The 14924-nt window shown below is 46.6% G+C and overlaps 1 long non-coding RNA gene across 1 annotated transcript in view; it reads left to right on the top strand.

Annotated features, from left to right (window-relative positions):
* The first annotated feature begins 272 nt into the window (after positions 1-272).
* Positions 273-14924, top strand: part of LOC126635592 (uncharacterized) — a 65706-nt gene continuing 51054 nt past the window's right edge. The window contains exons 1-4 of the long non-coding RNA XR_007627748.1: positions 273-394; positions 1268-1390; positions 2930-3079; positions 4279-4392. This is a non-coding gene — a long non-coding RNA (uncharacterized LOC126635592). The remainder of the gene's footprint in view (positions 395-1267; positions 1391-2929; positions 3080-4278; positions 4393-14924) is intronic.

Genomic DNA, 14924 nt, shown 5'->3' with positions numbered 1-14924 from the left:
ATACTTGTCTGAGCTTAAGGTAATTGTCAAGACTTCCCATGATTGTCAGTGGGGAGAGATCAGCTCCTCCCAGAAGGCTTCTTCCCTCCTGCAATGGTTATCCCACATACTCAACTGTAGAAGAAGCCTACAGGACTGTCTTAGGTCCAGACAAGTAATACGTAGGTGTTTAAAGGAGGGGAGATGAATTTCAGCTCCAGTGTGTGGGAATTCCTGGACCCTGTTGTGAGACCAGTCTTCAGTGCCTTGTGTTCTTTCTCCCACAGATGCAGAACTCGGAACTGCAGCCCCAGCTGTAAAAATCTTACAACTCTGAAAGCCTCTTCAGAGGTCCGAAGTTAAGGTTGTTGGCAATGACTCCATCTTGGATCTTTTAGCATTTTCCTTTCAGAAGGTATGGGGACCGAAACTCCTGAGAACTCTGTGGAGTACAAAATCACACTGGTATTTGGCTGGTACCTCCCTCAGATAGACATGATGAGTTTCCCAAGGGGTGTGCTTTTTGCACTCTGGATTGATCAGTTTACCAATGAACCAGGGCTGACCTTCTGTTGGGTCTTATTAAATAACACTCTGGTTTTATTTATGGATCAGTATGTGAGTGCATTGCTAAATAAACAAGTGACTTCTCCTAAAATGAGGGTACCATTGGCCAACTCTTAAAAATCCAACCCATAAAATAAACAGACTCCAGGAGTTACCTGTTACTCCCGGCACTGCAGTAACTTCAAGGTAACAAGAAGTCAATAAACCCCCATCAACAAAATCCCCACTGGGATCCAGGCAACTGAGACTCTGAAGCAGCACTCATCAAGAGAAACTAAGTGATTCAGTAAAACATTAAAGTTCCCAGAGGAACAGTATTTGGGCTGCCTTGATTTGGTGAGAGAGGAAGCCCTGACCACTTAGCAAAGGCAAAATGAGGGCCATTGAGGAGCCTCCTGTTGGATGGTGTCTGTAGAGCCACTCTGCCATCTGACATGCTCACAGCCTGTGATTATAGCCTGTGTTTCATCCCTGACTGCCTGGGTGCCAAGGCAGAAGGACCCTGAGCAGAGAGTATGTTCTCACCCTAATCCAAGTCATTTCACTGCTCAGGTAGGATTCTCTGCTCTTCTCAGACTTGCAGATCCCCAGCTGATGTCTGGTAATGTCTTCAGTTTGCAGCAGGCAGCAATTCTGATCTCCATAAGCAGAGCAAACCCTGCCTTGGCCCTAATGTAGATGAGACCAGGAATTAATTATCTCTTTTTTTGGGCTCTTTCAGCACAGGCAGCTTTATCCTGTCTCCATCCACAGACTGCAACCTCTACAGCAAGGACAGAAATACCACCTGACAAAAGATGGCTGAGCATGTCGTGGTGATCCAAACCAGCCATACAACTGCCAGGTACATACAACTGCATGTACCAAACAGAAAGAATTTGGGAACCAGTGGACTACTTTTCATTACTACCTTCTCAGGTAGACATATCTGCTTACAGTCCGGCTTTTATGTCCTCCAGCATTTCAGCATCAGAGCAGGCTGTAGTAATTAATGTACATGGATCCTTTCCACCCCACTGGCAGCTGGGGAAGGACTAGGTAGCTCCATTGCATCTATGGGAACCCCAAAAAGCAGAGTGCATTCATCTTGTCTTACTTCAGCTGTTTAGTCCAGTGGGCTGTTACAGCTGCCTAATAATCAGGGAGGCAAGGCCAGTACCTCTGTAAGACTGATCCATACACCCGGTGCTATTGGACAAATCTGACATTAGGAATATCCTGTCTTCCACTGCTGATGAGTGATCTGGCCTTCAGCTGGGACCAATATTAAATGAGTTGGATCTCATGTTGAGGGAAGAGGGCCCTTAGAGTGTTGTCTGTGTTAAAACAGGGAACAAACCCAGCTCTCCTGTGCTCAGGCCACTGAGCTGTTTTCTCTCTTATTTGTGTGTTTGGAATTTGGGTTTCCAGCGTGGTAAACAAGGATTTAACTACTTCCTCCCTTCTCTCAAATAACTTTCCCTGAAATTAACATGGTAAACAGAGCCCCTGCTCTGTAAAAAGCCTTTCTCCTGGGTGTTGTTTTTGTAACTGATCCTCTGCTGGAAAACAAGCAACTCACATTTCTGCTGAAAACAACCCAAGGGAACATCTAAATAAGAACATTACAAGCAGTTTTATATCCTGCTTTACTGAGTCTTGTAACAAAAGAGTAGACACCCACCCATGGATGGGTTTGTAATCCTGTGGGATAGAGAACCTGTGGGGTAGCTGGCAGCACACAGCAGCATGGAGTGCCTCGCTCCCATCCAGCTTTGTCCCCTGCCTGGATGTCAAGACTGGACAGAACAGCCTCTGGCTCCTGGGAGCAGGAGCCAGAAAGAAGACGTGGCCTCATGCTGGGCATGTGTGAAATGCAAATGTGGTGGTGTAGGAAGCAGGAGAGTTGACAGGCTGGACTATTTTCATCCTCAAACACCCTATTGTAATAGCGGTTTTCAAATAATGACATTTTAGGAAATAATCATCTTGTGGTTTCAGTTAATACCCTTTAAGGTTTAATTCCACTGTGGAGGATTAGAAAACTTTTCTTTCAAAATGAAAATTCTCACATAACTCAAGAATGCAGAAGTGGGTCTAACTGGCCTTTGCAGATTGTCCTTCCTTTCTGACCCCTAACAGTGAGTGCACACAAACAACCTGATGTATCCATGGAAGCACAGTGGCTGGCAGAAAACAAAGATCAAGGCAAAGGTGAGGAAGAGGCAGAGTCACAGATAAGAGAAAACCAGGGATTGTGCTACTCCTTTTGCCTGGAGAATAGCAAGAAACCTGCTGCCTATCGCATGGTCTAGGAATATGACTTGGAACTGTGCCTTCTAAATGGCTTTACTTAAGGTAAGACCTAAAAGCACAAAGCAGCTTACAGCACTTTCATTCACAGGTCTCAAAGGGTGCAGTGCAGAGAGAAGCAAAAGTGTGGGAGGGAAAACAATGGTCCAGAGCACCACGTCACTGAGTAGCCAAGTTGGGAATCCCTCCTGAATCAATCCTGCCTCCGGACAAAGCTGCTCCTTCCTTGTGTGTACAACAGGTACGTTTTTCATAGGCTAGGGCTATGTTTTCTTGGCATGCTGTGCTGCTTTCCTTCACAAAGGAGCTGACAATGACAGCAGGCAACCAGCAGGGCCTCACTGCTGCTGGAGGCAGAGCAGGGCCTGCAAGGAGAGTCTCTTGGTATGGTAGGACAGGAGTTCCAGCCAGAACAGCTGAGGTGAAAATCCTGCACAAATCCATATGAGACACCCTTGCAGCTCAAGACATCCATCAGCTAATCCTCCCTTTGGCAATCTCCCTACTTACCCCTTCCATCAAAGGAGCTTGGATTACAACGGCTGCTGTCCTAATGAGTGAGAGACTCTGAGGAGGATGCTTTCTCCAGGACAAAAAATAAAGTACTTTGCACTGTCTTGGTCACGTTGCCTCTTAAGAGAACCAGGCACTTAAAAAAGTGTTACTGAGCCCCAGGAGGGAGGCGAGTACTCACCCAGGGAGCTGCGCACACACCCGAGCTGGGGCTGAGGGAAGCAAAGTGCCCTGTCTCGTGCTTCAAAGTAATCCTGACCTGAACTGGGCACAGAATGTTTATGTCCCATCTTGCAGATTTTTGAGCAGATTGTGAGGCCTGGCCCTGGTCATGCACCATCACTACAGACCTAGTGGTGTTCCTTGGCAGAGGGAAGGTGTTAACTCACGTTTCTTGGCCACACTTCAAATTTGGCTGACTGTATTTTTGCTTTCCTAAATTCCTGCCCCACCCAACCAACCAGTTTGGATGATTTCCTGATTCCCCACATTGCTTATTCCTTGTGGCATGGCCCCTCTTTCACCCTGGACTTCACTGCATTGTGCTGTATACATGGTCTCAGGTTGTGAGGTTATCTACTGATACATTCCCTGCTCTGGAGAAGCCCGCTTGCAAGATGGGTTTCCCCCATTTTTTTCCAACTCTTGGAAGTGTGTCTGTCACAAGAAGGATGGTGGAGTAGGGCAGTCTCATGTGCTGTCACAGAGCTGATGTGCATAGAGAGGGATTTCCAGTTTCTCATTTCTTCTCACTGCTTTTTCCTCTGTAACTGTTGGAACAAACTGCCCATGCCCCTCTCATCAAAGAAATGTGAAGTTAACAAGAGGCCCCAAATACGTTTCCTGGCAACAAGACAAAAGTAAGTCTACTGAGAAGGTTTTGCAAAGAGAATATTTCTGATGTATACAGTTGTGTCTTGTTCTCAGATGCCCACACCAAAGTAATTACCATCTGGGAGATGCTGACTGGCTGGAAGAACCTGTTCATTCTGGGTCTGTAATGGAGTCTGTGAGGAGCTCAGCTTCCTGGTGTGGAAGAAGGTAAGTGTGTGTGAGGAAGGGAGGCTGGGCCGTGTTTATTTGGGAGGGCAACCTTTCTGGGCTGGGAGCCTACTTTTTAATTTATTTGGTGGTCCAGGAAAATTCGTCACATCACATTCTTCAGCTCCTATTTCCACTGAGGTGGTTACATCACCCCAGAGCCTTTGCTGGCTAACAGGGATGCAGCTGGAAAAAGTGCAGGCTGGCTGTCTCATGATGGCAGAAATGTGGTTTGTCCCTAAGACAAACAGAGTTGCACAGGAGAGGTAGAAGTTTGGGTCCAGCCAGTGAATTTAAGATTCAAGGCCAACTCTGAACTTAGAGCCAACTCACAGTTGGTTTTTTCCATGTCTGCTTTTACCCCATTCATGGGCTCCTCATATCAGATCTAGAGACACATTTTGGCCCCTATGTTCCTGCAAGCACAATGGTGGCAGTTTTTGGGAGAAGTGCTCAGGACCAGTACCAAGGGTTTTCCAGTGATAACTCAAATGGTCTGAGAAACATTTGGATGGTCTGGAGTTGCAGGGAATCTTGACTTCAGCGCTGTATTTCGCAAAACAAGAGCGAGGGATCAAGGCCTGCAGGAGCTGGGGCAAACACTGAGGCACAGGGTTGTGGAAAAGTGCTGAGGCCTGAGGAGAGTAGAGAGTCCTGGAATGGGGGGTAAAGAATCAGTGGCTCTCCTATCACATACTCGCTTTTTGGTGTTCTCTCATGTGCCAGTGTGAAATACAGAACACTTGGTGTTCTTGGGTCACAAGCCCTTGCTCTGGCATGCCTGGGTTCAGACCCTCAGTGTTCAAAGGGATGTTGGTGTATTTACTCCTGGAGTCTCACAGCACCTCTGAGAGGTGTCCGAGTGGAAAAGCAGTGCCGGGAATCACCTTTCACAGCAGAGAGTGCAGCAGAGTCAAAGGAGAACCCTTGGGGCTGCCTGGTGCTCAGCCCGCTGTGTTCTCCTGCACGTGCTGCTGTTTGCTTTGCAGAATGCTGCAGCTGCTTCTGTCTCATGTTTCTAGTCTATCTTTACACCAAAATCTTAACAGCAGTGTAAACTGGCATAATTGGTTTTGATAAAATGCACCTCCAAGCTTTTGCAGGCCTGGATTCTGCTTCCAAAAGCTGAACTGTTCCTCTTGCCTTGCAAATCAACCATACTCTCAGAGAGTTCATAAATTCATGCGTGCTCTTTAAAAGAAGAAATCAGGAGGATTTTTTAGACATTTTTAGGCAAAGGTTCTCCTTTTTTCCTTTTTTTCTTTTTTCCATGCAGCCTCCTTGGTAACCAGTTAAAACAAATTCCTCCAGACTGTAAACTAGAGATAATGGAGTTCGCCTTTAATCTCAGCCCGCTGCAGATCAAGTTACCTCTTAGAAATTACTTATCCTGGCCAAGTAAATGAATTGGAATTGATGTTCTTAATTGTTTTCTAAATTGCTGTTCCCCACTCCCTTCCTCCCCTTCTCTCCACAGCTGTTTCGCATCAGAGTCTAGTCTAATGGGTACTGTCACTCACACAGGGGGTGAAGTCATGTGGTCATAAAAGAGAAAGATTGGGGGGAAGAGAGGGAAATACCACCCAGTGCATTATCTGGCTGTGACACACATAAACTGAATAGAAATAATTCCTCCTAGGGGGCTAGTCCCAACAATAGACACAGTTCTGTCTTGGGCTAGGAAAATGTAGAGGCTCACTCCGCTCTCTGATACTTGGTTCTCTGTCACAGAGAGGGAAGATGGTTCAAGTGCTAGTTTGGGACACAGGAAACCTGAGTTGAAACTGCTGACTCTGCAGCAACCTCCTTTGTCTGGTTTTCTGCAAGTTGCTTTGTTTATGCTTTAGTGGCTGCATTTGTAATAATAATAATACAATTCCCTTCTTTTCTCCTCGGGGCACCAGTGGTCTTTCATTAGCTGTATCTTACAAAACAGCTTAACATGCGCTGCATCTCCAAAAAGTGCCCCAGCACTCTGTGTTTATGTATATGAGTCTCCAGCTCACTCAGAACTTGCACTGCAAAGTCTTTGGGCTCTGAGATCATCAGGCCAGGACTAACACCAGACTCCCATCCCTCCACATCCTCTAAAGTGGGCACAGATCTCAAGTCTTAAGTAGGCACAGATCTCAAGTCTTAAGTAGGACCCATCCCCTGAAGACCTTTTGCTCATATAAAAATCATTCCTGCATGTGAAACGTGTGCAAACAAGCTATTCCACCGACTTCCTTGTCCTGCCACTGTGTTCCTTTCCAACCTAGAAATGACCGATAATCCCACTTTTGCTGCCAGCAGTTTTCCAGCACTCAGCTGTTCCCTTATAGACCTTATAATTCCATGGACTGGCAACTGTTTTTGGCTCATCAGTCCATTCAGAGTAGAACCTACAAGAGCAGAGGTTATCCTCTTAACCTCTCCCAGAAGGTCCTTCTTGATAAACAACAGTCTATCACTTACTCTCATTACAATGTCGAGTCAGTTTTCTGAAGAAGACCAGGGATTCAGAGAATTTGCTGCTCACATAACATTCTCTGAAGTGCCTGCTGGAAGAGCACCAGACTCTTGGATACCTGTTTGTAATATCTGAGAGCAATGTGTAGAATAAGTCCAAGAAAAAATGGCAGGAAAGGAGGAGTTTCATACAGAGTCAGTTAAAAAAAACATGCTAACTGATGGTAATGGTGAGGAGAGCTGACTGTTACAAGGGTGGGGATTTTCTGCCTCCTTTTCAGTAAGGAAAATATGGAATGCTTGGGTTCATAGCAGCACTGCACACAACTATCAGGTACCAGACTATTGTTGACACTAGAAAAATTCACATGCCTTTATTCTACACCTGCTGGCCTGTGCGAGCTGCATGTTTAGTGTTCTTCACAACTGCAGAGAGACTCTGACACTGTCTTGTCTGTCCTTACAGTCACAGCCACACTGTTTAGGCAGCCTTGTTTCTCGGGAGGTGTAGTGCAAATAGTTATGGTGATCCACATTAACATCACAGTGCAAATCTACCTGTGACAAACATCAGTCCCATGACTGGGAGGTGTCCTGGTGTGGTTATGGTGTTAGAATCCAGAGGGGATGGATTTTGTTTTGCTTTGCTCTCCTGCATCTTTGAAACAGGCAGGGCCGAAAGCTGGGGACTGTCCTGGGAGGGAGAGAATGAAATGTGCAGGTGTTGGGTGTTATCAGTGAGGTTTTCAAAAGTGTGAGTGTGAGTTAGGACCATTCACACTTCCAAGTTGTGTGAATCAGGTATACCTAATTAATTGTCTAAATCTGGGATTCATTCATCTTTCCAACAGCCCAAGTGTCCAGTCCAAAGCTAGTTTTCAGAGATGTCTCAGAGCTCAGGGTAGCGAGACATGAGGCTGATACATCCTGCCTATCGCAGGCACTACTCTGGGAGGTCATTTGCCTCCTTCACCAGTCACAGGAGTTGTCCCTTACCTGGTTCTGTCAAAGTAATCCAAAAGAGCAGATTTGGTATTGAGAGTGACTGAGTTTGACTGTGGCTCACAGGAGAATCGCCTGTAGGAAGGGGTGGCCACAAGAAGGTGTTGGTAGGCAGTGGAGTCCTTCTTCTTCCTTCATGTGTGGGCACTATTTTGCAGTCTGGGAGGGAAAGCAGACAAAAGGTGTTTAGAGAAATGCTCAGGAAGGAACTGACCTCATCACAGCTTCCTTTTATCACAGAAGGATTTTTCTAGCTCTTGGACCTACAAGCGGAGCTCCTGTAATTTGCAGTAAGGAGCAATCTGCAACCAGCATTTTGCTGAAGAGGTGCCAGGAAGAAAGGAACCCAATGTGCTTTTTCTGTAGCAGTGTGTGCTAATAGCAGGAAGGAGAAAAAATTCATTTATGCCAAGGAAGCAAACAGATGTGACCCTTAGATGGTGCTACCCTTGCTGATGTGAAGTACTTGCTGACTCCTTCAATAGCCCCATTCAAATCAATGTAACTGCTCTTGGAGTAAGGCTCTGCTCAGTGTTAATGAAGATGTCAGAATCTGGCCCACAGGGAATAAATGCATTGGGCAAGAAGGGACTCTTTTATAACCTCCTTCCTAGAACATGTTTGGAGACCTCAATTTGCAGCTGGTTCCTATCTCAAAACCAGGCCAAAACAAACCCCCCCTCACCAGAAGATGCAAGCGTGCCCAGACTTTTGGAAGTTCAGCTCCAGATCCAAAAGTAGGCCTGATCCAAAGCTGATAGACTCCCACTGACCTAAACAGACATTTGGCTTCAGTCTCCACGACTTGGGCCCATCCCGACACAAACAAATGCACCACACACCAACACTACTGGCGTGTCTGGGCCCATGTCTGTATAAATATGATCCCTTTCCCCTTTTTTTTCCCTCTTGCTTTAACATTTTTTTAGGGAAGGAATTGGTCTCAGGGAGGCATAAACTCCCTTCTTTTCCATCCCTGACTGAGTATCAAACTCCTCCGCTGAGATTTCTCCATGGAGACATTGGGTTTTCCTGGCAGGCAGGGTTGCAAACTACTCAGCGGAATGTCTACAGCTCTGCAGCTCGAGAGGAGCCAGCAGGCTGGGCATCCCAGCCAAGGGAAATACTGCTGTCGTCCCAAGAACACTTTCATGGAGACTGAGGTGCATACTGGATTAGAGGCGGCTAAGCTGGCTTCTTGTGTTTTTCTGTTGGTTTCCTTCTTCCCTTTTCAAAAATGTAAAGCCCAGGGAAGAGAAATCCACAGACAAGAAATCGGAGGGATCCTTGTGGATGTTGAAAAATGCGGTTTGTTAATGGATCTTTTTACTTCTGGTACTTCTGGCTTGTTCAACACATACACACACAAACACACATACAGAGAATAACTTGGCAAGCTCGTGTTTTCGTGGCACAGCACCAGGAAATGGGAGTTCCCCTCCCAGCAGAGAAGATCAGGGCAATGAGGCAAAGGTGGGGAATCAAACCCAGCCTGAGTCTCAGTGGAGCGCTGGCCTGGACAACTCTTACACAAATAAGCTCCAGGAGCTCTGAACCCGTGTTTCATTGTGGACACAGACAGTGCTGTAAGAAAAACAGACTGAAATTGCTTCTCTTTCATGGCATCTGTAGTGTAAAAACGGTTTTCGTCCAAGACATTTGTGGTTGGAAAATCCTGACACCTCATAAATTATCTTAGAGGCGCAACAAAGCTTCAAAAAGATGAAACTCAATGCTGAGGTCAGCAGGAATTTTTTTGCATCTTTCTGCAGTGGAGGAGCGTTTTCAGTCTCAGGAAAACCACCACAAAAAGAAGCAGCAAGAAGTGAGAATATTTCTTGGCACGAGAGCCTCGGTGCTCAGGGGAGCGAGGCATCTTCTGTTATTTATTTCTGGCCACCTCTGTGTTCACACATATTCAGATCATGATCCAAGCGACCAGGGGCAGCCTGACAGTGAGGTGGCTGCTGCACTTAGGTGACACTTCCAGGTCCACCCAAACACTCAGCCTAATTACCTGAGCATAGTGCTGGGGGCTGATGGGTCGAGCACCTTCCAGTCTGACAGCACTTCATAGGTGAGGTGGGTGTGGGATGGGGCTGAAGTGCTGCAAAACCACAGTCAGTGTCAGTGTGAGGCTACAGAGAGTGTGGAACTGTGTTGTGAGGAGTGGTTTATGGTCTCTAGCAGCTCATACCCACAAGCAGTCAATTGGCATTTTTTAAAACTGTTTTCCTATTCCTCCTGACTACAAATGCAAACCCACTGCTGGAGCTCTGGCTACCCTGCTGTGTGAGGCTAAACAGGCTGCTTAATCCCTCACACCTTCCCAAACTATGGCTACTCCAAATGAGGACAACTGCCTAGTATTTTCCTTTCCTCCCTGCTTGAATATTTCTTCTTTGTTACACAGAGGAGTTTCCTTCTTCCAGACAAGAACAAGGTGGAGAAAGAGGACTCTGAGGGCAATGTCATACACAGCCTTTTTCAACACGAGAACCTCTGCAGATATTTAGTCACCACTTGCGGTATTGGGGTGGCACCAAGTGTCGTCTGCAGCACCTTAAATTCCGTGTTGCTCAAAACAGGAAGATTGAAGTGGTGTTGGAAAAGAGAACCAAAACTTGATGTCCAGGATGGCCTGTGGTTCCCCTGTTGTGGTGTGTGGCAGGAAGGATGTAGCCAAAGCCAGTTAGTTCAGGAAAGAAAGGCTTTTTCTGCAGGGTGAGAAGTGGAAAAGATGTTTCTAAGAAGGCAGAGACTCTTGTCTCTGTCAGGAAGCAATCATCTGTCCTATAGCAGTGCGTGTTGCTGCTCCTAACTCTGCTGTCCTAATCCATGGCTGGCCTTGCCCTGCAGTGCTCCTGGCAGGAGGTCTGGTGTGCTGCAGGGTGCTGGAGTTGTGCCTCGTGAGGGCTGCCTGGGAAAGGCAATGCCCGGGATGTGACAGCCAGCCCTCCTGCAGGGTCCCAAAGCGAGGGGAGAGCTCCCAATGTAAAGCCAGTTCTGCAGGCAGGGAAGTCAGTGAGGTTTTGGGTCATTATTTATCCCTTTTACTGAGTAGTCATCAGATTAAATGGCTCCGTTTAATCTGTAGAATTTTACGCATCTTATTTTGGCAAGTGAAGTTATAGGGTAAGATGTGAACTGCTCTCCCTTTCTGTGGGTGGACAAAACTTTCAGATTTAAAACTTCTCTCCATATGTTGAGTTCTCCAAGTACCTAGCAGGATCTGACCTCCCTGCCCACTTAGTAAATCAGTGTTTTCCAAGGCATGTAGAACTGATTTTATGGCAGCAAGATTCATTTCACTAGATTTATGTTATTAAACTGGAGGGGGGGAAGCCTCCTTTTATTTGGGGCAGTCCTTGAGTTTTACAGGCTTGTTTGAGTAAGTAATTATTTTGGTAATGCTGGGGCCTCCTTTATTGAATCGTAAATGCATCCTGAACAGCTCTCGGAATAACAAGCAGACCTTTCCCTGAAAGGCTATGGATTGCCCTGATTAGCAAATCTGAACATTAGTTTACTTTGTGATTAGCTTTGCTGCTGAGAGCTGCCTTGGTTCACTTCTCTGGGACTACTCACAGGATTAAGCCTTGTGTGTAAATGTTTGCAAGATCAGTGCCACAAAGGGGGGAAAAAAACAACCCAAAAACCGTTTCTTTGGAAACATCCTCTCTGACCATGTTAGGAAAAAGGATCAGATAATTGGGATCTTTATGATGCTTATTATAAAAAATGTTTTGGAACTAGTTCAAGCACCAATCAGAAACCACATTGTTCCACTAAATCACTTTCAGATGCCATTTCAGATACAGAATACAATTACTCCTAGTTTAAAAATATAAATGTTCCCTTCATAAAACACACACACACACAAGTATTTTAATTTCTTTTATTTTTATCTGTCTTGGCTGGAGTTCAGGCCTTCCACAGATGATCTATCAACAGATTTTGTGCCATTTCTTTCTGCCAGGCCTTGTGCAGAGCCCACCATATGCTACAGAAATGGACGTGGACATGAGGGCTTTACATGCAAAAGAGCTCTTGCACAAGCCAGGGGGCTGGAGGCCCAGGCTTGGATGTCTATGTGCTTAAGAAATAAACTCCAGGCAAAACCTGGAACAAAGATTCTGCCTGAATGCTGCATTAAAAACCCACCAGAGATGCCTGGAGGGGTTCCTGCCCTGTCACTTGTTGTTATGGGATAGCTGTGGGGTTTTGGGAAGCAGACTCCCTTCCCTACGAAGTGGCCGCCGCCCACATGCTCTCCTTGCTGCTAGGGGAGCGTGGGGACCATCTGGGATGAGCTCAAACTGTGGTTCTGGTCCTGTTGGGAATGGGGACCCACCCACCCTCCATGCAGTTCATGTGCCAGCACACGCTGAGGTGCCAGCTCTCTGGGAGGCAGGAAAAGCTGTTACACTGTGGGCTGGAGGGGCCAGGCACCCTCTGATCACCTGGGGTCAGCACAGCCCCTGGATAAGACATAGTGTTGGCAGACACAAGCACGTCCTTCCTTCTGAACCTGCAGATGGCACCTCCACAGAGCTCCTCAGCCTCTCTGTAAGGTGTGACTCATTTCCTAGGAGGGAGCATCCCTGCAGGGAGGTGTGGAGGGAGCCAGAATAACAACAGCCAACCCCAGGCCCTGGGGAGGCAGAGGGTTGGAAAGGGTCCCAATCCGCCCAGCAACAACCCTGGGGGAGGTTCCTGAGCCTTGAGCTCCCACGGTGTAGCTGCTGGGCTGCACCGAGGACTTTGCCACCTCTCCAGAACGCCACATGAACTCCAGGATGGGACTGTCTGGGACATTGCTAATGGAAATCTTTCCTTGTTGTCAGGAAGTCCTTCATTGTTGCTGAAGTCCTCAGGAGTGGTTCTGCTTTGGTGAGCCCAGCCACGAGTCTGCGGGAGCGCAGCCTGTGCTCCTGCCAGGCAGCTGCCGGCTTTGCCGGAGCTCGGGGCCCCTGTGCTGTGCTCAGTCCTGCTGTGGGACAGGAAGCCCACAGACACTCGGAGTGTTGCCCCCAGAATACAGACAAACCCCCCAGAGATGCTAGACCCCCAACAACCTGGCAAGAAGCCCTGGGAACCTGGGATCAAAACAAGGATAACAAGGTTTAGGGATGCTTGAGGATGTTGCCATCTTTCAAACACTCTGCGGGCCGTCCTTTTCTTTTGCTATTTCTGTGGAAAGCGAGGGGATTTCTCAGCATCAGGGCAACATGAGGATCCTGAGGGCTGCATTTTGGAAAAAATATATGGAAACATTATCATACTTTCCAAAACAAAAGATGCTGAGGGGTTTGTTACTAAGGGAAAATTCCTCCGCTGGTTTTGGAAAGGCTGAGATTTCTGGGTTTCCTTAGTGCCACTCGTGGCTTCTTTAGGAAGGCTTTAGTCCTGACACTGAGAGGAATGGCATTTGAACTCAGTGGCAGCTCAAATCCAGTGTGTGAAATCCTGGCCCCACGGAAAGCAGTGGACTCTAGTGACTTGCGCCAGTGAGTGAGATCAGGAATTCGGACATGCTGTGTTAGCTGACGTGCTGGGGCCTTGTGGTGCAGCAAAGGATCTGCTGTGAGCCAAACTCTTGGCAGGCTTGACCAAAGACCACTTGGCTTCCATGTCTGCAATGGCTGGGAGACAAAGTTTGAATGGAGAACAAAGTCATTTCTGAAGAAGGGATGTTTAGGCTGATGTACAAGTTGTGTGTGATTGTGCAAACCTCTCAGGTTTTCAAGATTATATTCCATGTCCATCTGATTACAGAAAAGTTTCTAGCACAGCGAGTCAACTGCACCTGAAAGCTTAACAAAACCTAGAGAAACAGTAAAATTGTCACATTTCTTGTTCCTTTTTCTCTTTTCCTTTCTTTTCTTCCATTTTGTGCCTGCCTCCTGATTTCAATAGTGAGGTTTGGAGGCACAGAAAACTGCAGTGGGAAGAAAGCCAATATTGTTTGGGCAGATGGACTTAAGCTACAGTATCAAAGGTGCAGCCTTGGAATGACCAGAATTCATTTTCCATTCACTCTGATGGTTGAGCTTGAGCTCTTCTGTACAACAAAGAAAACTCAATTCACCTCTTTGGAGGTGTGGAAAACCAAGTGTCAGTAGTTATTAGCAGCAGCAGGACAAGTGCCATATTTCTAGGTGTGTGCCTCTTCTGGGGCTCACTCCTCATTCCACGGCAACATTGAAAATGCCAGAGGAAGCAGGAGCAGCGGGAGCAGAGCTAATGGGCTCCGAATGGTGCCAGAATGCCACGGGTGAGCTTCCTTGCAAGCTGCCCGTGGAGAGGGCCCGTCAGCACACACCAACAGAGCCATATTTCATCTGCACATGAGAACCTGGGGTTGTCCTGGGAGGCTGCCTAAGAAATGAGGCTCCATGGTCGGTGCAAAACCAATAACAAATAACAGCGTTCCCTCCTAGCACAAGGTTGGAGCTGAGGGGGAGGAGAGCTGGGACAGGCACAGAACAGCAAAGGATGTTTGTTAGTTCTTCACTGTGTCTCTTACCAAGCGTAACCAGCCTCACCACCATCAGTAGGGATTGTGATCATGGAATGAACCCACCTCTGGGACCTACTGGCCATTTTTCATTAGGAGATTTTTAAACAAGACATGTTATTTATTTTTTTTTTGGTGCAAACATTAAAAAGTACCTGTTTTGAATATTTTTTCTGGAGAAAAGAAAAGCAAAGAAAACCCAGTCTTTCCCCAAAATGAAACATTTTCCTAACGTGAGAAAGTTCTGTTTCCACAGCTTTCAAGTGTTCTGAAATTTCATATTGTCCAATATGAAATGTATTTGGTTATATTTTTTTGATGTGTCAGGAAATCAGTGTCAAAGTGGAACATGTGCTCATATATCTGTCAATACAGTTTGATTATGAGAAGTGGTTTTTTTTAAAAGCTACTTTATCACCAATATGAAATGTTTTTATCCGCTCTTTAAGAGCAAAGGAATTCAAAATCATAGAAAAAGCTCATGATCTGGAGGACAAGAAAGAAAAGGAGGGCAGATGGCAATGAAGAGAAACAGAGAAGACTTTAGGATGGAAACAGA

The sequence above is a fragment of the Myiozetetes cayanensis genome, unplaced genomic scaffold (genome assembly GCF_022539395.1).
Source record: "Myiozetetes cayanensis isolate MyiCay16 unplaced genomic scaffold, myiCay2020 scf12, whole genome shotgun sequence".
Lineage (NCBI taxonomy): Eukaryota > Metazoa > Chordata > Aves > Passeriformes > Tyrannidae > Myiozetetes > Myiozetetes cayanensis.
The sequence above is the reverse complement of the archived record's forward strand: the minus strand, read 5'-3'. Positions and strand labels throughout refer to the sequence as shown.